Source organism: Perognathus longimembris, chromosome 11 (assembly GCF_023159225.1).
Source record: "Perognathus longimembris pacificus isolate PPM17 chromosome 11, ASM2315922v1, whole genome shotgun sequence".
NCBI lineage: Eukaryota > Metazoa > Chordata > Mammalia > Rodentia > Heteromyidae > Perognathus > Perognathus longimembris.
In genome coordinates, this window is record NC_063171.1 from 23,063,712 (window position 1) to 23,086,319 (window position 22,608).

A 22,608-nucleotide genomic window follows, 5' to 3' on the forward strand; every position below is an offset into this window, starting at 1 on the left:
TCAAATGTCGGGTCTTCCCTCATTTAGGTAATTACCCCTTTACCCCAAGGCATATCCATCACTTCTACCCCTCATCTTCAAGAAGCAGGGCTGCAGGAATTTACTGTAAAGTGATGAGAAAGTGTAACTTTCAAAATGGCCATATGAAAAAAGAGGAAGAATGCAGAGAGTAAAGGGAAGAAGAGAGAAAGGGAAAAAAAGCAAGTTTGTTAACTTACTGCTTCATCCCAATCTCCAGGTTTTACATAAGAACACCAATCCAGAGCTGAAGTCCTGTGATCTGGCCAAACTCACATAACCAGTTAATGGTAGACAGGTCTTAATTGCACACCTTCTGTTTGCTAATCCTTGGCACCTTTTGCAAACCCAAACTACCTTTCCCTACCAACCTTTATTTCAGTGTTTAAATACTAAGAAAATGAGGGTGTGGCCAGAGGCTAAATAACTACTTTCTTTCTCCACTTTTAATAGGTGAATAAAATGACAAAGAAAGTAGTTTGTATGAAAGCTAAGCTAGGACTAGTGGACTCCTTTCTCATCAGAGGTGCACCAACTGTTTAAGTAGAGCATGGGGGGGAAATTCAAGAAAAGTAGACAGATCATGAGCTGAGTCTAGAGAAATAGGCACAAAGGTGAATCCTGTACACAATAAAAAAGATTAATCCTTATAAAAGGACCACTAAATTATAAGAATCTTCCAAGGAGTTGGGAATGTGGCTTAGTGGTAAGAGTGCTTGCCTAGCATGCGCAAAGCCCTAGGTTCAATTCCTCAGTACCATATAAACAGAAAAGGCCAAAAGCAGCACTATGGCTCAAATGTTGAGCAAAAAGAAGCTCAAGGACAGTTCAAGGACCTAAGTTCCAGCCCCAGGACAAAAAAAAAAAATCTTCCAAGTTTTGTTCAGAGATATGAAAGAAGAGATAAGATACATAGAGAAGAGACTTAAGATAGTATTACTCATTTCTACTGAATCCAGAAGTTTCAAACAAATGTATACTTATATGATCACTTCAAGTATAACGTCTTTGATATTGTGAAGGATATGTTTCAAGACAAGCTGTAGACCCTAAAACTTTAGACTACCATGGCACATAATACATTATGGTATAATTACTCCTACAGTTATTTAATGATCCTAAAATTCTGAATTTATACTTCATACTATTATGTACATTATTTAACACTTGGTTTCAATTTAAACTGACATAAATTCTGCCTTGTTCTCTTTACTGTAGATTTCTCCTTCTAAATCTCTTGCAATTTTCTTCTCTTTGGTCATCAGAAGTTAGCTCCATCAGTAGGAACTTAGTACTGTCAACAAAATTTACCTCACCAAACAGTAGAGATAAACAAATCACATTAAGATGAGCCTACTGGATAGTAGATAGTGGATACTGGATAGGATCAAATCTGTGCTTAGCACAATTACAACTGTCATAGGTCATACACCCTTCCAGACATTCACAGACTAGTGAAAAACACAAGTGTTAATTTATGAAAGTTAACAGTCTAATCTAATCAGCACTGACTAGCCAAAATATTATATACCCCAATATTAAAGATTCCACTAGCTGACAGGTGCTGGTCTTTATTTCTAGCTAACTCAGAAGGCTGAGATCTAAGAATCATGATTCAAAGCCAAACCAGCCTGGAAGGCAAAGTCCATAAAATACTTAATCTCCATTAACTAGCAAAAAGCCAGAAGTGGATGTGTGGCTCAAGAACTAGAGCACCAGTCTTGAGTGACAAAGCCTAGGGAGAGGTCCAGATCTTGAATTCAAGTCCCATTATTAGCATGTGCATGTGCACACTCACACACCAAATAATGAAAAGAAAAGGAATAAGACTCCAGGAGTTGGGAATGTGACTTAGTGGTAGAGTGCTTGCCTAGCATGCATGAAGTCCTGGGTTTGATTCCTCAGTACCACATACACAGAAAAAGATGGAAGTGGCGCTGTGGCTTAAGTGGTAGAGTGCTAGCCATGAGCAAAAGGAAGCTCAGGGACAGTGCCCAGGTCCCTGAGTTCAAGCCCCAGGACTGGCAAAGAAGAAAAAGAAAAAAAAGGATTCCACTAGCTAATGTTAAAGTCCTTCAAAGTAGCTATGCATGTAAGAACATACCTGTGTGCTTCCTATCTTCAAATTCAACCAACTGCAAATAAAAATAAATTTGGAGGGAAATTGAATTTGTACTTAAAAACATTTATAGTTTTGTCATTCTCTAAACACAGACTAGCTATTTACATCACATTTACACTGAATTAAAGAATGTACGTAATCTAGAGAAGATTTAAAGTATGCAGGAAGGTGCATACATTACTTGAAAATATGACATTTCTTTTTTTTTAGTTAGGTATTTTGGGTAGTATTGGGGGTTTAACTCGGGATTTCTCAATTGCTAGACCACCATACTACCACTTAAACCACAACTCAAGTCCTGCATTTTTCAAGATGGGAGTCTCATGACTTTTCTGCCTGGGTTGGCTTTTAAGTACCATTTTCCATGTCTCAAAGACTCCTCAGTAGCTTACAGGCATTAACCATTGGTGTTTGGCTCCATCCAAACATTTTAATTGGGGAGAAAGCAAAGGAAAGGGTGGCATTGTCCAAAAAGAAATATACTCATTGCCTGACTTATGAAACTGCATGCAATCCTTTTATACATTATCTTTATAATAGCAATTTAAAAATTTGTGAAAAAAAAAAACATTTTAATTGGGAGCTGAGAATAGCAAGTTCCTGAAGATACCTTATTCTTACACAAATTCCTTGGCCATGCAACAGCCAAGAGAAGGTGGTTTCCTTTATAAACATAATAAAATATTGTTTGGAATCAAATACTGTCCTTCATTTGTTCTAATAAAATTTTAACATAAATATTATTATATTCAACTTAGGTAATAGGCTCCAAGAGGTTAAGAGTAAATTCTTTTCTCAAGAAGAGCAAGGAAATAGTTCCTAGAAACTTTTCTTCTTTTTGCCAGTAGGTGCTTAAACTCAGGGCTTGAGCACTGGCTTCTTTTTTTTTTTTTTTTCTCAAGTCTAGCACTCTGCCACTTAAGCCACAGCGTCACCTCTGGCCTTTTCTATATATGTGGTACTGGGGAATTGAACCCAGGGCTTCATGTGTACGAGGCAAGCACTCTCGCCACTAGGCCATATTCCCAGCCCAGAAACTTGTTGCTTCTATCTCTTCCTACATCATCCAAAAAAGAAGGGTCCCCTTACATGTCTCTTTTGCTAGGAATTCCTTCATTTTTGTCAACCAATGAGATATCAGTAACATCATCTTCACAGAGAATTTTATATCTGAAGCGACTTAATAGAAACTGAATAGAGGTGAAATATATATTTAAGGGAAACTCTAGTAAAAGGAAATATTGTTTACAGAAAGGGAAATACTATCTGTAAAGCCATAAGGATGAAAAAAGTGGCATATCATAGAGAAATGTTGGTTAATTCATTGCAGAAAAGGCAAGGTGTGTATTTACAAAAAGATAAAACTGCAAGGTAGCCTAAAGATCGTAAAACACCTAACAAGAGTACAGGAAGAAGTATGGACATTATTCCCTAAATTAAGATTTCCTAACTGAAAGACCATGAGTGAAACTCCTGAGCCATGAACTTTCCAACTCTCCAAAACTACAAAAATTACATCTATGAGCATATACTTTTAAAACATTCATGTCTCTGGTTGCATAGCTATTAACTGATCTTTCTAAAGGAGTAATAATAAGCAAGTAACTACACATCATATACACATTCCCAAAGGCACAGACAATTTTAACAAAGGTTTTTGTTAGTATTTTGTTAACATACTCAACAAAGGAATGTATAACAGGATTCAAATGTTAAGCAGGTAAATTGTCTCTAGATACCTTATCTCAATGTTTTTCAACAATGCCACTTCAACACTGACAGTGGCTAATTTTTTATTGAGAAGGACTTTGCTATGTATTGTAGGCAGGACATCAGACTTCTTTCCATTCACCAGATGCCTGTGATTGTTATATGTATCTCCAGGGGAGATAAACTGCCCTCAGTTAAAAGTCTATTCTCCAAATGAACTATTTTTTTTTTCCATTTCATTATTGTCAAAGTGACGCACAGAGGGGTTACAGTTTCATACATAAGGCTTTCCCCTGCCTCCCCCTTCCCATTTCCCTCTCCCCTGCCATGACTTGTACAATTGGTTTACACCATATAGTTTTTTAAGTATTGCTATGGCATTGGTTTGTCTTTTTATCCTTGATAGTTTCTAAGAACACATTCTCATTCCACATTTTGTTATATATATATATATATATATATATGCATATATATATAAAATTTTATTGTCAAGCTGATATAGAGGGATTATAGTTACATGTTAGGTAGTGAGTACATTTCTTGTCAAACTTGTTACTCCCTTGTACATATTTTAAATTACATTATAGGTGTAGTAATGATGCATATTAGACAGGATGTTGAGCAGTTTGCTGGTGGCTCATGCCTGTAATCCTACTCAGGAGGCTTAGATCTGAGGATCATGGTTCAAAGTCAAAATGAATGGACAAGAAAATCTTTGAAACTCTAGTCTAACCCACAGAAAGCTGTAAGTGGAGCTGTGGCTCAAGTGGTCCCAGCTGTGAGCAATAAAAGCTTAGGGGGCAGTGTCAAGGCCTTGCGTTCAAGCCTCAGGAACAGCACAAAAGGAAGGTTTTGTTATCATTGGGGCTTCAACTCAGGGATACACTTGTGGGATGAAATTTTGAGCCCTGCCTCCAGCACAGCTCTTTTAACAGTTAATTAGAGATGGACTCCTACAGCCTTTCTGTCTCCATGGGCTTTGAATTGCAATCCTCAGATGTCAGCCTCCTGAGTAGCTAAGATTATATGCATGAGCCATCAACACTTGCATGTATAACTTCTTCAAACAACTTAAAAATTTATTTATTTATTTATATATGGGTGACCTATGATAAATTGCCATGTTTTAAATATACAACCATTAAAAATGTTAATATAGATAATGAATATATTTAGCTGCACCCAGAGTACTTGACTTCTTACACTCAGCATATATGATATTCATCTGATGTCTTGTCTAAAGCTCATACCTTTTATCTTGCTAAGTCCTATGATACTTCAAATTTGTGGTAGATCATCATCTACTCATCTACTCATGAGCACTTGGGGGCTATCATAAAAAAGGCTGCTATGAACATTAGTATGCAAGTCTTGTTACTTCAGCAAATATCTAGGAATGCAACACTTTAAGAAACAGCCAAATTACTCCTAAAGAGATTGTACTATTTTGCAGTCCCAACAGCAAAGTATAGAATTCCACTTCCTGGACTAGAGGTGTGGCTCAAGTGGTAGAGTACCAGCTGTGAGAGGAAAAAGTAGAGGGAGAGCATGAAACCTGAAGTTCAATCCCATTGTTGGCATATTAAAATTTTTTTTAAGAGGTGGGAATATGGCTTAGTGGCAAGAGTGTTTGCCTCATATACATGGAGCCCTGGGTTCGATTCCCCAGCACCACATATACAGAAAACAGCCAGAGGTGGTGCTGTGGCTCAGTGGCAGAGTGCTAGCCTTGAGCAAAAAGAAGCCAGGGACAGTACTCAGGCCCTGAGTCCAAGGCCCAGGACTGGCAAAAAATAAAAAAATTAAATTTTTTTTAAAAAATTCCATTTCTTTTACATCTGGAAATATTTGGTATGATATGATGGTCTTTTAGTTAGGCAGTGGTGCTCACTATGATTTAATTTATATTTCTTTATTGAATAATACCATATAAAACTAAACAGGGCGGGGAATATGGCTTAGTAGTAGAGTGCTTGCCTTGCATGCAAGAAGCCCTGGGTTCAATTCCTCAGCAACACATAAACAGAAGTGCAACACATAAAACCAGAAGTGGCACTGTGACTCAAGTGATAGAGTGCTAGCCTTGTGCAAAAGAAGCCAGGGACAATGGTCAAGCTCTGAGTCCAAGTCCCAGGACTGGCCAAAAGAAATAAAAACAACCCTAAACATTTTTATGTATTTAGTGTAAACATACACACGCATATTCTTTGATGAAATGTCTATTGAACCTTCCACATTTTAAAAAGTTAGGTTGTCGGTTGGTACTAAGAGTTTGGTAGTTCTTTATATACCCTTAATCAGACCAGCTGATATGGAAACATTTTTCTCCTATTCTGCTGCTACCTGTTTTCCCACTCAATATTATCTTTTGGGAGGAGTAAAGGGTACCAGGGGCCTGAACTCAGGAACTGGCACTGTCCCTAGGTTGTTGTTTTGTTTGTTTGTTTTTAAATCAAAACTGGTGCTCTATCACTTGAGCCACATGTTCACTGTATGAGACTTTCTTGCCCAGGCTAGCTTCAAACCTTGATCTCAGATCTCAGCCTAATGCTTTAGGTGTCATGCCTAAGAAACCTTTTGTCTGACACAGAGGTGTAAAAACAATCTTCTATAGGTTAAATAATCCAGTTTGGCATTTATGTCTATAATTCATTTTGAGGTTGTTTTGAATACAGGGCAAGACATAGATTGACATTCATTTGCTCACATGTGAATATTCAATTGTACTAACATTATTTTTCTTTTTTTTTTTTTTTTTTTTGCCAGTCCTGGGGCTTCAACTCAGAGCCTGGGCACTATTTGAGCTTCTTTTTGCTCAAGGCTAGTACTCTACTATTGAGCCACAGTGCCACTTCTGGCTTTTTTTGTTTATGTGGTAGTAAGGAACCGAACCCAGGCCCTCACACATGCTAGGCAAGCACTCTACCACTAAGCTACATTCCCAGTCTTATACTACTATTATTTAACAACTTTTTCTTCATTGTTTTTGCATCTTATCAAAATTCAGGGTTGTTGGATGGACAGAAGGAGAGACAAGCAAGCTTCTTTCTTTTCGTTTATTTCTCCATTTTTAAAACAATATAACAAACTGTTTTGGTTAGTTTCGCTTTATAAAATAGACTAAGAAATCAGATAGTAATTGCCCTCCAACCTTGTTCTTTTTTTTCTCAATTCTAGATCCTTTACATTTCCACATGGATTTTAGAATTAGCTTAATTCTACAAAAAGTTCCTTAGATTTGGACTAGAATTGAATCAAAGATAAATTTGAGGATAACTGCCATCTTAGGTAACAATAAATCTTCTGACTCAGGAATAAGCAATGTCTTCCCATTTCTTTGATATCTTTCTGCACTGCTGTATAGTTCTGAGTATGTCTTATGTTATTTTAAATGGCATTGGTTTTATTGATTTCAATTTAATTGAAATTATTATTGCTAAAGAAATGCAACTGACATTTATATACTGACTATAAAATACAACTCTATTACTTTTATTCTAGAAATTCTGTAGTTTTCCATCTGATTTTCTACATAGGTAATCATGTCATCCATAAATATGACAGTTTTTAGTTCTTCCTTCCCAATCTGGTTGCCTTTTATTTCTGTATCTTGTTGGGGAAAGAAAGGAGTGACATTGTCCAAAACAAGAAGTGTACTCATTACCTGACTTGCTTGCCTGCACTGGCTACAACTTCCACTAAATTGTGGAACAAACATGTTAAGAGTAGACATCTCTATCTTGTTCTTGAACTTAGGGAAAATGAATTCAGTCTTCCACCCACAAATACAATTTTGAACTATTAGACATGCCCTTTTATGAACTAAAGTAATTCCTTCCTAATCCTACTTTGCAAAGATACTATTTAGAATGAAGGTTAAATTGTCAAATATGATTTGTATAATTTACTGAAAAGGTTATTATTTTTTTCCAGTTAGCAAGATTGAGGGACTGGGTCAAGTAGGAAAGTACCTTCCTAACAAGACTAAGTCTTCGAATTCAAATACCAGTATTTCAATACATACACACACAGACACACAGAGAACAAAGAGTGTGTGTGTGTGTGTGTGTGTGTGTGTGTGTGTGTGCTGGTCCTCTTGAACTCAGGGCTGAGATCTGTCTTTGAGCTTTCTTGATCAAGGCTAGCATTCTACCACCACTTCTGGCTTCTCTGGTAGTTAAATGGAGTGCTCAGGCTTTCCTGCCCAGGCTGGCTTTAAACTGCAATTCTCAGATCTCAGTCTCCTGAGTACCTAGGATTACAGGAATGAGCCAACAGTACCTGGCACAATGTAAGTTTTTTTTAAATGTTTTTACTGTTGCTATTAATATGTTGTACAGATGGGTTACCATTTCCTAAGTTAAGTAATGAGTACATTTCTTGTTTTGGACAATGTCACCCCTTCCTTCATTTCTCCATTTTCCATCTCCCATCTCTGACAGTGAATGTTTTTAAGTGTTAACTTATCCTAACTTTCCTGAAATAAAATTCACTTGACATGATGTATTATTCTTTTGATAAACTGCAATGTTTGTTAAAATATGCTTTTAAATCTTGCATCTTTGTTCACACAGATTATTTCTGTATAATCTTCTTTTCTCAAAGTATCTTTGTCTAATTGAGTTTAAGAATTTTTTATAGGATGGGCTTTCCTTTATTTCCTTAACTGTTTAGTTGAATTTACCTGTGAAGTCATCTGGGCCCAAAGTGTTTTTTATAGTTTGCGTTTGGGGGAAATATTTTAATCAAAAACTGATTTTCTTGAACATGTCAAGTTATTCAGGTTGTCTATTTCTTCTTGAATGAAGTTTTATAGTATGTGTTTCAAAGAATGTATTCCATTTCATCTCTGTTAAACATTGTAGGCATTAATGTGTTCATAAAGTTCCCATGTTATCCTTTATTATCTGTACACTCTTGGGTGAGTGATGTCACCTCTGTCATTCCTGATAGCAACCAGCCTAGTTAAAGCTGTGATAATTTCATTATCTTCCTCTCAGTACCATTTTTATACATCAATGACAATATAGCTGAAATGAAATCACCAAAGCAAGTTCATTCATAAAAGCTACCAAAAAAAAAAAAGATACCTAGGAATAAACTCAAAGAAGCCAGTTTTCTACAATGAAAGCAAAACAAAGAAATCAAAGGTCACTCCAAGAAACAGAAAGATCTCAAACTGGAGGAATTATGAAAATATCCACACTACCCACATTACAGATTCAGTGTAATTCTTAGCAAAATTCCAGACCTAGAAAAACAACCAAAAATTCATATGGAAGCACAAAAGACCATGAACAGATAAAATAATCGAGTTAAAAAAAAAAAAAACAAGGTTGGAAGGAGGCATCACAGGACCTGGTTTTCAAGACATACTACAGAGTCTCAGTAACCACAATACCACATGGTCAGAGAAACAGACATGCAGACTGGAGAATGAAGAAACAGAACAGAGAATCCAGACATAAATGTATGATCTACAGCCTAATGATATTCAACAAAGAAACCAAAAACATGCACTGGTGAAGTAAGAGCCTCTTGAATAAATAATGTTAGGAAAATTGGGTATCTACATACAGAATACTGACATTTGACCCCTATCTCTCGTCTACAAAAATGAACTCAAAATGGATCTAAGACTTAAATGTAAAACTTGAAATTCTGAAACCACTACAACAAAGAGGAAACACTTCAAGACATTTTATATAAGCAATGAGCCTTTAATATGATTCCAAAAGTATAGGCAACAAAAGCAGTAACAGACAAATGGGATTATATCAAACTAGTTTGTGTGTCTGTTATTGCATTGGTTGTTCAGGGTCTCTGGAGTACCCATATGAATTTTTCTGTGAAGAAATGTCTTTGGGGGGGGAGGTGGGGGAAAAATGAGGAGGTAACAAGTTGGATAAGAAATGTACTCACTGCCTTACATATGAAACTGCAACCCCTCTTTACATCACTTTAACAATAAGGAAATGAAAAAAAGAAAAGAAATGTCTTTGGAAATTTAATGATATGTGTACTGAATCTGTAAATCAGGATAGTATGGACACTTTCACAATGTTTTTTTCTCTAATATGTATGTTTTAAAAAGCCAACTAGAAATAGATCTGTGGTTCAAATGGTAGAGCATTGATGTTCAGCCAAAAGCTCAGGGATAGTGCCCAGGTCCTTAGTTCAAGCCCCAGGACCAGTACCAAAAAAAAAAGTAATTAAAAATCCAACTAGTGTGCTGAAGTTATTTCTAGAGGTTGAAAAGCAGGGATGGCAGATAGTGGAAGGCTGGACTTGATTAGTGCATGCTATTTGCATGTATTAAAATATCAGACTATGGGCTGGGAATGTGGCTTAGTGGTAGAGTGCTTGCACCTAGCATGCATGAAGCCCTGGGTTCAATTCCTCAGCACCACATAAACAGAAAAAGCCAGAAGTAGTGCTGTGGCTCAAGTGGTTGAGGGCTAACCTTAAGCAAAAGAAGCCAGGGACAGTGCTTGGGCCCTTAGTTCAAGTGCCAGGATTGGCAATATACATATACTTATAACATCTATATATAATACATTATATATATATATCAGATTGAACCTTATTAACATGTACAGTTAATATTAACTAGTGCAAGTCTGATCAGGTGAGCATATATAGAAATAGGATAATAAAACTCCTTACACAACTAATGTAAATTAATTTAAAAATAGTGATAGGGCTGGGAATGCAGCTCAGTGGTAGAGTGCTTGGCTAGCATGAATGAAGTCCTGGGTTTGATTCCTCAGTACCACATAAACAGATTAAAAAACAGATGAGGCACTGTGGTAGAGTGCTAGCCTTGAGCAAAAGCAGCTCAGGGATAGTGTTCAGGCCTTGAGTTCAAGCCCCAGGACTGGCAAAAAATAAAAGTAAATAAAAACTAATCATAAAAATATGGCTGGGGCTAGGATTGTGGCCTAGTGGTAGAGTGTTTGCATAGCATGCATGAGGCCCTGGGCTCCATTCCTCAGTACCACATAAATAGTGGTACTGTGGTTCAAGTGGTAGAGCACTAGCTTTGAGCACAAAGAGGCTCAGGGACAGTGCCCAGGTCCAGAGTTCAAGCCCCAGGACTGACAAAAAAAAAAAAAAAGCAAAAGTGCAAGGCCCTGAGTTCAAGCACCAGTACTGTCATAAAAATGAAAGAAAATTTAAAGAAAAGCACAGGAAGACATATAATCAAAAATATTAGCTCTACCACTATTAATAATATGTACAAGTTAGAAATTAAATGTCAACAAGAGTGCTTATGATAGATGTACACAATACAACAAAACCATTAAAAATGACAGAAACTGCATATGAATGCAGTATAAGTGTCTTCAGAGTATACAAGACTTTACCTGAGTGGTATTATTTCTTTGTTTTTTGCCTGGTTTATTTTTATTGGGATATTGTCATATATCTAAAGTATAATTTGATGACTTTTTGCTAAGTAGACATTCAGACAAACATCCATTAAAAATCCAAAATCATATTCCTCTTACCATTGTAATCCCAAACCTTAAATACAGTCCTCACTTCTATCACACAGGTGAGTTTGATTTACTTTCTGAACTCCACATAAATAGATTCACTCTTGTGTCTGGTTTCTTTTCTGTTTTTCTTTTTTTTTTTTTTTCTTGCCAGTCCTGGGGCTTGAACTCAGAGCCTGAGTCCCCAAGTTTCTGAGTCCCTGGAGCTTCCTTTGCTCAAGTCTAGAACTCTACCACTTGAGTTACAGCACCACTTTTGGCCTTTCTGGGTATATGGTACTGAGGAAATCAAGCCCTGGGCTATATGCATGCTAGACAAGCACTCTACCACTAAGCCACATTCCCATTACCTCTTTTTTTTTTGGGGGGGGGGGTGGCTGGTCCTGGGACTTGAACTCTGGGCATGGGTGCTGTCCCTGAGTTTCTTTTGCTCAAGGTGAATGCTCTACCATTTGAGCCACAGAGCCATTTCTGGCTTTATTGAGTAGTTTTGTTAGAGATAAGTGTCTCACAGAATTTCCTTCCTAGGCTGGCTTCAAACCATGATCCTCAGATCTCAGCCTCCTGTGTAGCTAGGATTATAGGTGTGGGCCACTGGTGCCCAGCTTGTATCTGGTTTCTTTTGATCAATATACTGTCTATCCTTATTTACCACTTTGTTGAATATGGCTACAGTTTATTTCTTCACTGCTGTACAGTGTTCCACTGTAAGATTACATCAAATTATTTATACATGTTTTTGTTGATGAACATTTACAATCTTTTCCTGGCTGGTATTAATAATAAAGCAAATATGGCATACTTATTTATGCATACCTGGCTTTTTTAAGTTTCAAAACTGTTTTATTTTTATTTCCTTGATTTTAGATAGTTTTATTAACACAAAAGATTAAACAACCAGAAAAAAATTTTTTAAAACTGCTATTCCTTCAAAGACAGCCTGAGAAGACAAGCTGGAACTGGAGGTATGGTTATATATGACAGATCAACAGCCAAAATCACTTTGAATAGTAAAAAACTAAAACCATTTCCTCTAAAATCAGGAACAAGGCATAGACGTCCACTCCCACTCTTCAACCAACTAGAATTCCTAGCCAAAGCAATAAAGCAAGAAGGGCAAGACATAAAAGGTACACACATTTAGGAAAAGATGACATGATCTTAAATCTAAAGGACCCACAAGACTCCATACCCAAGATCTCGAGCTGATCACTAACTTTGGCAAAATAGCAAGATACAAAATTAAACCACAAAAAAAAATCAATAGCCTTGGGCTGAGAATGTGGCTTAATGATAGATTGCCTAGCATTCATGAAACCCTGGATTAGATTCCTCAGTACTACATAAGCAGAAGTGGCGCTGTGGTTCAAGTGGTAGCGTGCTAGACTTGAGCAAAAGCCATGAGTTCAAGCCCCAAGACTGGCAAAAAAAATATTTAAAAAAAAACAATAAGGGCTGGGAGTGTGGATTGGTGGTAGAGTGCTTGCCTAGCACGCATAAAGACCTGGATTTGATTCCTCAGCACCACATAAACAGAAAAAGCTGCGGCTCAAGTGGTGGAGTGCTAGCCTTGAGCAAAAGAAGCCAGGAACAGTACTCAGGCCCTGAGTTCAAGCCCTAGGACTGGCAAACAAAACAAAAACACCAATAATTATATATATTTGTGTGTGTGTGTGTGTGTGTATGTACACACACATATGTACATCTAAACCAAAGCAAGGCAGTAAAAGACTATAAAATTTGAAGTTATCAAAGACAACATCAGGAAATGGAAAGACCTTCTATGTTCATGGTTAGGTAGAATTAATATTGATTAAAATGGCCATACTGCCAGAAATGGTCTACAAATTTAATGCAATGCCCATCAAAAGCCCAATGAAGTTCTTTATGAAGATAAGAGAAAACAATCCAAAAATTCATATGGGATAACCAAAGACTTTGAATCACCAGAGCAATTCTAGGCAAAAAAGCAATGCTAGTGGTATCACATCCCAACCTCGAGCTCTACTATAAAGCTATAATAATAAAAACACCTTGGTATTGGCACAAACACAGACCAGAAGAGCACTGGAACAGACTAGAAGACCTGGAAACAAAACTATGTACTTTGGTATTTGTAAGATATTGGCAAATCAAATTCATCAGTGGAGGAGCAGCTGCATCACATAAGTAGGGTTTAACTCAGAAGATATCTATTAATATAACAAATCCTATTAGCAGATTAGTGGGGAAAATACATCTGATTATGTCTACCAATACAGAAATTTTGAAATTCAAAGAAAATTTGAATTCAACACTTATTTTTATTTGCTTTAAAATTTCAGAAAACACTACAAAGTATTAATCCATAAAAAAGCTTTAAGTTAAAAAAAACCTTAAAGTTGTCTTCAGTCACATATTAAAAATCAATAGTAAAACATTATATTTCATGAAGTTTTAGAAGCAGTCCCACTAAAGTCATGAACAGGCTGGCTGCTGGTGGCTCACATCTACAACCAACCAATTAAATAAATAAAGTCACAGGAATTTCAGGGTTTTCTCTCTCCAATGAAACTACAGTGTTGCATATCAATCATAATATACATCCCAATTTCAATCCCCTTTTCATACTTTGATTACTTTCTGTTATTTTCTCTCTTCTCAAATCTGTTACATACTCCTTAGAGTTACATTCCTCCTTAAAAGGAATCAGTAAGCTCTCAGCTGATGACCCTGCTATCTGTGTAAGCTAGAATAGAAACAAACCAGTACCATCATGTTCCTAATCATATATTCTACCATCTCCCATTATAGTAACTCTCCATTCCTAAAAATGCACATGCTAATCCTTCTACCTGTATGTACCTCAGGGAATAGCAAACCACTAGTAAAACCACTACATTCCCTATGATACCTAAAATATCATAGTTCTTGGGCCCATTAAGTTCCCTGCATAAGAAAAGGAAGATCCACACAAGACACATAAAGCATCAGGGACATATCTACTATACTGATAATAAGAAAAAAAGCAGTAAGACTAGATTACATACCAAAAAAATTATGTCTATGAAAGGTATTAAAACTTTCAACAGGGCTGGGGATATAGCCTAGTGGCAAGAGTGCCTGCCTCGGATACATAAGGCCCTAGGTTCGATTCCCCAGCACCACATATACAGAAAACGGCCAGAAGCGGCGCTGTGGCTCAAGTGGCAGAGTGCTAGCCTTGAGCGGGAAGAAGCCAGGGACAGTGCTCAGGCCCTGAGTCCAAGGCCCAGGACTGGCCAAAAAAAAAAAAAAACTTTCAACAACTACTTGAAGGCAGAAAATTCCCCAATTATCCTTTATCTTAAGGAAAAATGATTTTCACTTTCTACATCCACCCAAATAAATTATTAACCAAATGTCAGGGTAAAAGTAAAATATTTTTAGTAATACAAACAGCTCAAAAGTTCACTTGCTATATACTAAGTTACCAAAAGATACAAGTTACCCAAAGAGTAAACTGAAAAATAAGACATGGATCCAGAGTTGTCAGAAGCATAATAGAGTTACAAGATTAGCCCATATAGCCTAAGTGCAAAGTTTAGTACAGGTTGGAGCAAACTTTCAAAAAGAATACTTGGTCAATATCTTCAAAGTTCAAACAGTTTGTGGGGAAAGAAATAAGAGACAAACAGAAAGCTAAGGAAAAATATAAGAGAAAATTAACTCTAACATGCAGTAAATTTTAGTAAAAAAATATAAAATAACAATATAGGGAAGAGAAAAACAAGTTTTAAGGTGACATTAAGAATATTAAAATACGGACTGGGAATGTGGCTTAGTGGAAGAGTGCTTGCCTAGCACGCATGAAGCCCTGGGTTTGATTCTTCAGCACCACATATACAGAAAAGGCGAGACGTGGCACTGTGGCTCAAGTGGTAGAGTGCTAGCCTTGAGCAAAAGAAAACAAGATCAGGGACAGTGCCCGGGCCCTAAGTTCAAGCCCTAGGACAGGCAAAAAAAAAAAAAAAAAATTAAAAAGAGGGTGGGGTGGGGAACTGGGAATATGGCCTAGTGGTACAGTGCTTGCCTCCCATACTTGAAGTCCTAGGTTTGATTCCTCAGTACCACATATACAGAAAAGGCCAGAAATGGCACTGTGGTAAGAGTGCTAGCCTTGAGCAAAACGAAGCGAGGGACAGTGCTCACTCAGTCCCCAGCACTGGCCAAAAAAAAAAAAAAATTAAAATTAACATCTTGGACTGGGAATATGGCCTAGTGGTAAAGTGCTCGCCTCATATACATGAAGCCCTGGGTTCAATTCCTCAGCACCACATATATAGAAAAGGCCGGAAGTGGTGCTGTGGCTCAAATGATAGAGTGCTAGCCTTGAGCAAAAAGAAGCCAGGGACAGTGCTCAGGCCCTGAGTTCAAGCCCCAGGACTGGCAAAAAACAAAAACAAAAAACAAAAAAATAAAATAAAATAAAAATAAACATCTTTCCCAATAGGTAACATTTAAAAGTTGTAAAACATACCTGGCTACAGTGTTTTCTATGAAACCTACTTGGATTCCATGCCTGAAAATTTGGAAGGCATTTGTACAAAAATCATTTTTACATTTTATCTTTAATAAATCATTGTTTGAACATAAAAATTGTAAAACAGTAGAATCGTGCATTCATAATTGAAAATAAAACAAAAAAGTAAGATTATCAAGATTATGAAAAAGTTAAAAGTATTAGTAAGCTCTGAGAGCAAGGGGGAGGGAATATAAACAAATGAAGCAGGTAACTAAGTTTTTCATTATCAATAGTGTAATGTAACTTTCTTATTATGCATAAAGTATTAATGAGAGAGAAAATAAGAGAAGTAGAGCACACAAAGAGCTGGAACTCTATAATCCTTAGGTTTCAGGAGACTGAAATCTCAGGATCACAGTTAGGAGACAGCCAGAACTGCAGACAAATTCAAATAACTAGAAAAAGGCTGGACCTGGAAGTATGGCTCAAATGGTAGAATGCCAGCCAGTAGCAGAAAAAGAGTGAAAGTACCAGGCATGAGGTTTAAACAAAAAAAAGGGGGGGGGGGGCTGGGAATATGGCCTAGTGGCAAGAGTGCTTGCCTCCTACACATGAAGCTCTCGGTTCGATTCCCCAGCACCATATATATGGAAAATGGCCAGAAGGGGCGCTGTGGCTCAGGTGGCAGAGTGCTAGCCTTGAGCGGGAAGAAGCCCGGGACAGTGCTCAGGCCCTGAATCCAAGGCGCAGGACGGCCAAAAAAAAAAAAAAGGGAGGGGGGGAGAACCATAACCACAAATCCCCTCCATATAACATAAACTAAACAAACAAAAAAGTGGTGTTATCACTTAATATCAATGAGCAATTAATTACTGACTCAGTTTCCAAATACCTGAGCACTACTATGTCTCAAGCACTTCTAAGTGCTAGGACAAAAGCACTAAACAAAACCAAGTCCTTGCCCTCATAAAGTATATGTTCAGAAAGGAAGGCAAATAATAAATAATTTAAGGTATGCTATAATGTCAATCAATATGGTGGGGAAAGAAAAAGCAAAGTAAGGGAACAGCGTGTGATGGGAATTCTATTTAGATATAGTTTTTAGAAAATGTCTCTTCAAGAACTAAAGAAAATCAAACTTAGAAGGAAAACAGGTCTGAGACAAAAAGGATGTAAAATAACAAAAGGTTGTCTATCAATTAAGCTTAAGGTTAAAGTTTCATTTTTAAGACTCTCACAGTCCAAGGCAATTTATCATTCAATACTCAGTACCAAAAGTTTTCTAATGGCTTTCCTTTTCAAACTAACATTAACAGAGATGTATTACATATGGATAATGCATTACACATCTATGTATCTCCATCACATCTCAACATCTCTAGCTAATCACTAAAATATTTAAATGGCTGGGTAAATTTACACTCAAACATTTTCCTTCCAGAGTAGGTGATGTGATATTTTAAATTCGAGTGTTTTATTCTTATTAGGTAGTTAAAAGTTTTCCTTAATCAAAGGGCTCAAGTCATTAATCAAGATGCCATTATAGTCTCTCTGCCTCCTTGCTGGCATGTATTTCTAAAAAAGCTTGTGGTCAAGTAAGGGAAAGAGAGTAGCAAATTCTAAAGTTGACCCAGGACTGAACCCACACATGGTGGGGAACCTTTTTCCTGCCAAGGGCTATCTGGATATTTATAACATCATTCAAAGGCCATATAAAATTATCAATACAGGAAGATGGCTGAGGGCAGGGTAAGGAGAAGCATACCTGTCTTGTCTTGTACCAAATTATTTTTTTCTGGCTACTTATACAGAAGATATTTTCCCACACCTGATAGACGAAATGGTGGATGCTGCCAATTTTGAGCAGTTTCTCCTAGAGAATCAAAATGAGCAGAAAAACTGGGAATCCTGGTGGATAAGGTTGTAACTATCAAAAGTAGTCAAGAGCAAGCCCACCATAACTGCTGAGGAGTATTGCCCCCCAAAATTATTGAAATAGCTAATAAAGAATATTTGAAGAATAATTTCTATGACTGGTAGTGTGTACCTGCTAAGAGCAGAGAGTAATAAACTGCATTACTTCCAGATTATCAGGACAATGAAGGGAAGGATTAAAAGTAATTTACCTGGGCCAAGCTGGATAACTCATAACTAGAATTCTAGCTACTAGGGAAGCAGAGATCGGGGCACAGTTTGATACCAGCAAAATTGTTAAGCCCCATCTCAAATAAACCAAGCATGGTATCACACACCTGATGTCCTAGTTACTGGGAGGCACAGGTAGGAGAATTATAATTCAAAGCCTAGCTTGTCAAAACTGCAAGAACCCATCTGGAAAATATATAAAACAATTAAGGGGTTAGTGTGTAGGTCAAATGGCAAAGGGCCTGGCTAGCAAGCATAGGCCCTGTGTTCTAGTGCCATCAAAAAAAAAGGGAGGAAAGAAGGAAGGGAGGGGAGTGGGAAGTAAAGGCAGGGAGGGAGGGAGAGAAGGAAGGAAAGAAGGGAAGGAGGGAGGGACTCCAAATTAATTGCATGATAGTTGTTTAACAGTCTTTGTACTCTCAATAAATACAAGTCAATGGAAATGTAAAGAAGCAATTCATAGGGAAATGCATTATATTTATTTTCCTTTCCAAAAGACCTATTTTTAAACTTTAGTTTCTCATCTAACACAGATATAATAATGCTTAGTGTCACTGTTATTTACTGATAATCCTGCCAATTGGAAGTACAAAATATTTTCAAGTATAATTAACATTAAAAAGCTTTCAAATCTGCAAAAGTCTATATTAATGTTTGTCATATGTTAATCACAATGGAAAAATAATCACCTCCAGAGAGATTTTTTTTCTAATTTCAACGATGATTATTCAATTTTGTGAAACAATGGGGCACTGGCTCACTACAAAAAATGGTGAAATTTAAAATATTTAAGCTTAAAAAATCTGCCTTATATATTCCAAAAGAATATTTTCAATAACCACTTTTATAAAATGTAAAGAAGTGGCTAGGAATATGGTTTAGTAGTAGAATGCTTGCATTCTACTAGCGTGCATAAAGACCTGGGTTCAATACCTCAGCATCACATAAACAGAAAAAACCAGAAGTGGCACTGTGGCTCAAGTGGTAGAGTGCTAGGCTTGGGCACAAGAAACTCAGGGACAGTGCCCAGGCCCTGAGTTCAAGCCCCAGCACTGGCAAAAAAAAAAAAAAGAATACACAGTTCAACTACATGTAGGCTATGTACTATCTGACTTCAGGTGGAATGTTTATCTTTGTTATGCTTGGAAACCAAAAATAGTGTGTATAAGCATAAGCAGAGGCATTATTTTTTAAAATAACTGTCTTATGGCTTCTGTTCAATAATAATTCCCTCTATTCTCAGAAGGAAAAACACAAGCAGTGACCTTCCTTCATCAAAAGTCTTAAGAGTTTCTACTCCTTAAATTTTTAAACAGACTTGCCCACTTACCATATAAGCTCCACGAAGGCATAGTTTTCTTCCCCCACTGTATCCCAAACATCTAAGGACTGACACTAAGTAGGTACTTAGTATGTATAAAAATGAACAAATAAGTGCAGGGAGCTGGTGGTTCCTAGCTACCCAGAAGGCTGAGACCTGATTATCAAGGTTCAAAGTCAGCCAAGCAGAGAAACCAAGTCTCTTATCTCCAATTAGCCATCCAAAGCAGGAAGTGAAGATATGTGCTCAAGTGATAAAGCAGCAGCCATGGGTGGAAAAAGCTAAACTAGAGTGAGGGATTGAATTCTAGGCCCAGCATGCCATAGTGCACAGAGAATGAATGAGCTACACCTCTGTTTAACAGAACAATTTCACCTATACAGCCATCATTCCAGCTGAGAGAGTAACTGTGTAGAGAATGAATTACTCTTTCAACTGTAATAACATAGTAAACTGAAAAGGATATAGGAGGTATTTCAATACACATAACTGCGTTATTCACATATATCTATCTGATTCACAAAGCCAGTTTTAAAATTGTATTTTGACTTAGAAAACTTAGGTGTATTCTAATATTACAAATAAGCATCAGAAAAGTGTATAACAATTTTTAGGAATAAGCACTACCTTCAAATTTCTGTTGCGATCTGGTATAAGGTAGCAAAGTGAAAAGTATTCCCAAACTCCCACCACAGTATTTTGAAATGTAAAGTTTCTTAAATCAAAGAAAGGTGGACTAGGGGCTTGGAATATGGCCTAGTGGTAGAGTGCTTGCCTCAAATATATGAAGCCCTGGGTTCGATTCCTCAGTACCACATAAACAGAAAAGGCTGGAAGTGATCCTTGGAGCAAGTAGTACAGTGGTAGCCTCGGGCAAAAAGAAGTTCAAGGATAGTTCTCAGGCCCTGAGCTCAAGCTCCAGGACTGGCAAAAAAAAAAAAAAAGAAAAAAGTGGGGGACTGGGATTATGGCCTAGTGGTAAAGTGCTTGCCTCATATACATGAAGCCCTGGGTTCGATTCCTCAGCACCACATATATAGAAAAAGCCAGAAGTGGCGCTGTGGCTCAAGTGGTAGAGTGCTAGCCTTGAGCAAAAAGAAGCTAGGGACAGTGCTCAGGTCCTGAGTCCAAGCCCCAGGACTGGCCAAAAAAAAAGGTGGGCTATAACGTGAAAAAGGCAGGCCTATCATTTCGATATTATGCTACAATCTGAAAACACAACGTTAAGTTTATTTTTATTGGCCAGTCCTGGGCTTGAACTCAGGGCCTGAGCACTGTAGTCCCTGGCTTCTTTTTGCTCAAGGCTAGCACTCTGCCACTTGAGCCACAGCGCCACTTCTGGCCGTTTTCTGTATATGTGGTGCTGGGGACTTGAACCCAGGGCCTCATGTATACGAGGCAAGCACTCTTGCCACTAGGCCATATCCCCAGCCCATTAAGTTTAAAATAATTACATTTAAATTATTTCTTTTAAAATTGCATGTAATGAATATCTTTACATTTGATTTACCGATCTGGCTAAGAAAAGTTATTTTGCAGTCTTTAAAGCTACAAAATCAACTTCTTAACTACAAAGCTTAGAGGTTATTTTTATTAAAATAATACTGTTTGGATACAAGTTTCCTCATAGTCCTTAAAGTCTAGGCTAAGATAGTCAGCAGTAGCCATACACTTGATTCTACAGCCCTCACAAGCATAATTATCTGGGTGGAACAGGCTTCTTCATTCATGGCTCGCAAGCTATGATCTACATATCACAGCAATACTCAACATACACAGATTACAAAATTCTTACGGTCATCTTCGAAGACACTTGACCGAGAGTCCATCTGGTAAACCTTTTTTTAAAATCAATTCATAAACAAACACAAACACTGGTACGAAAACAAAGCTCTCTATGGCAACTAATGAGTATGGGGAAGTGGGCGGAATCCAGGGCAATATACAAGATAAAGCTCAATTAATTGCTCTCTCTCGTTTTCACTTCAAGATCTTACACAATGGGCGTTAGGTATTTCTTTTTGAGCGCTCGCAGATCTGAAATTTCGCGTTTCCACCGCTCCTCCTCCACAGCTACCACCAGTGGCCCTTTCTTCCTCCTCCCGCGCCCCTCCCTGTTCACACAAATTAACATTTGTACTAAGGTACCACCTATCAGCTCGCAGCGTCACCCCAAACACGCCCACGTACCCTGAAACTGGCCTGCGTCTACACAACACAGCCAGGGGAAAGGAGCTTCGAGGGGAGCAGGTGGGGAGGCGGGGGACCGCTCCGCACGCCTTCAGGCTCTTCTCCAGCTCTCCACTCGGGGACGAGTTTCTCCCAAATCGTCCCCGGAGCCCGGCGTTTACGAGCGTGCCGAAGCCGACACAGCGCTGGAATTCCGGATATTTACACACAGATAGCGCGGCTCCGCGAGGGTTTGATCAGATACGTCCGGCATCTCCTCGGGTGTCGGCACGCCGCGCTCGCGGCGGCGGCAGAGCTGACCTCGGGCCGCGTCCGCACGGCAGCGGCGGCGCCCCGCAACAGGTCACGACGACCGAGCCTCCGGGTGCAGCCTCCCGGGCCAGAGGAGGGGGTGTGGCCGGCTCGGCGGGTCCCCGGTCGGGCTTACCAGAAGGGAGGCTGGGGCACCGCCAGTACCGCGCGGGAGGCGGCCGGGAGCCTCCGCCACTCGGGGAAAGAGCCGGGCGAGGCAGGCTCCGAGGGTCGCCCGAGCTCCGGGCCTCGGGCCAACCGGTCGGCTCCCCACAGCCGCCCCGGACTGGGGGAGAAGGAGGCGCGGCCCCTGCCGCCGGAGCTCCGCAGCCCTCCCGCGCCTGAGGGGCCCACAGGCGGGAGAGCAGCGCCGCACCGCGCCGCATCGCCCGAGCCTCCGCCATTCCCCAAGCCGCCCGCCCGGGGCATCGCAGCTCGCCCACCTTCCCTCCCCCGCACCGCCCGCCTCCACAGCACCGACCTGTGCGGCCGCGACCGCCACCTCAGAGGATGGAAGGTCGACGCCGGCCTCACGATCCACCGCCGCAACCGCCGAGGGTAGCGCCCGGCGAGCCGAGCAGCCGGCGTCTCTCATTCAGTGCCCGCCGCTGGCGCTCGGGGGAGGGGAGTGCGCGGGATCCACCCCGTCCGCGCGGGGGTGGGGGAGGAGAGCGGGCCTGGCGGGGGCGCGCGTCGGCGGGAGGGGAGGGGCGGAGACGCGTGCGCACCGGGCGAGCGCGGGCGCGCGCGACCCCGAGCGCCCCTGCCCGTGGGGTCTCTCCAAGGCACTTCCCAGCCGCCGCGCGGCAGCTGGGCCGTGACCAACGGC

The 22,608-nt window shown here is 39.3% G+C and overlaps 1 protein-coding gene across 3 annotated transcripts in view; it reads right to left on the reverse strand.

Annotated features, from left to right (window-relative positions):
• Ralgps2 (Ral GEF with PH domain and SH3 binding motif 2) overlaps positions 1-22,400 on the reverse strand; it is a 126,829-nt gene extending 104,429 nt beyond the window's left edge. For all 3 annotated transcript variants that reach the window (XR_007212511.1, XM_048356770.1, XM_048356769.1), the window contains exon 1: positions 22,261-22,400. The gene's annotated coding sequence lies outside the window, so the exon portion shown is untranslated. The remainder of the gene's footprint in view (positions 1-22,260) is intronic.
• Positions 22,401-22,608: the final 208 nt, after the last annotated feature.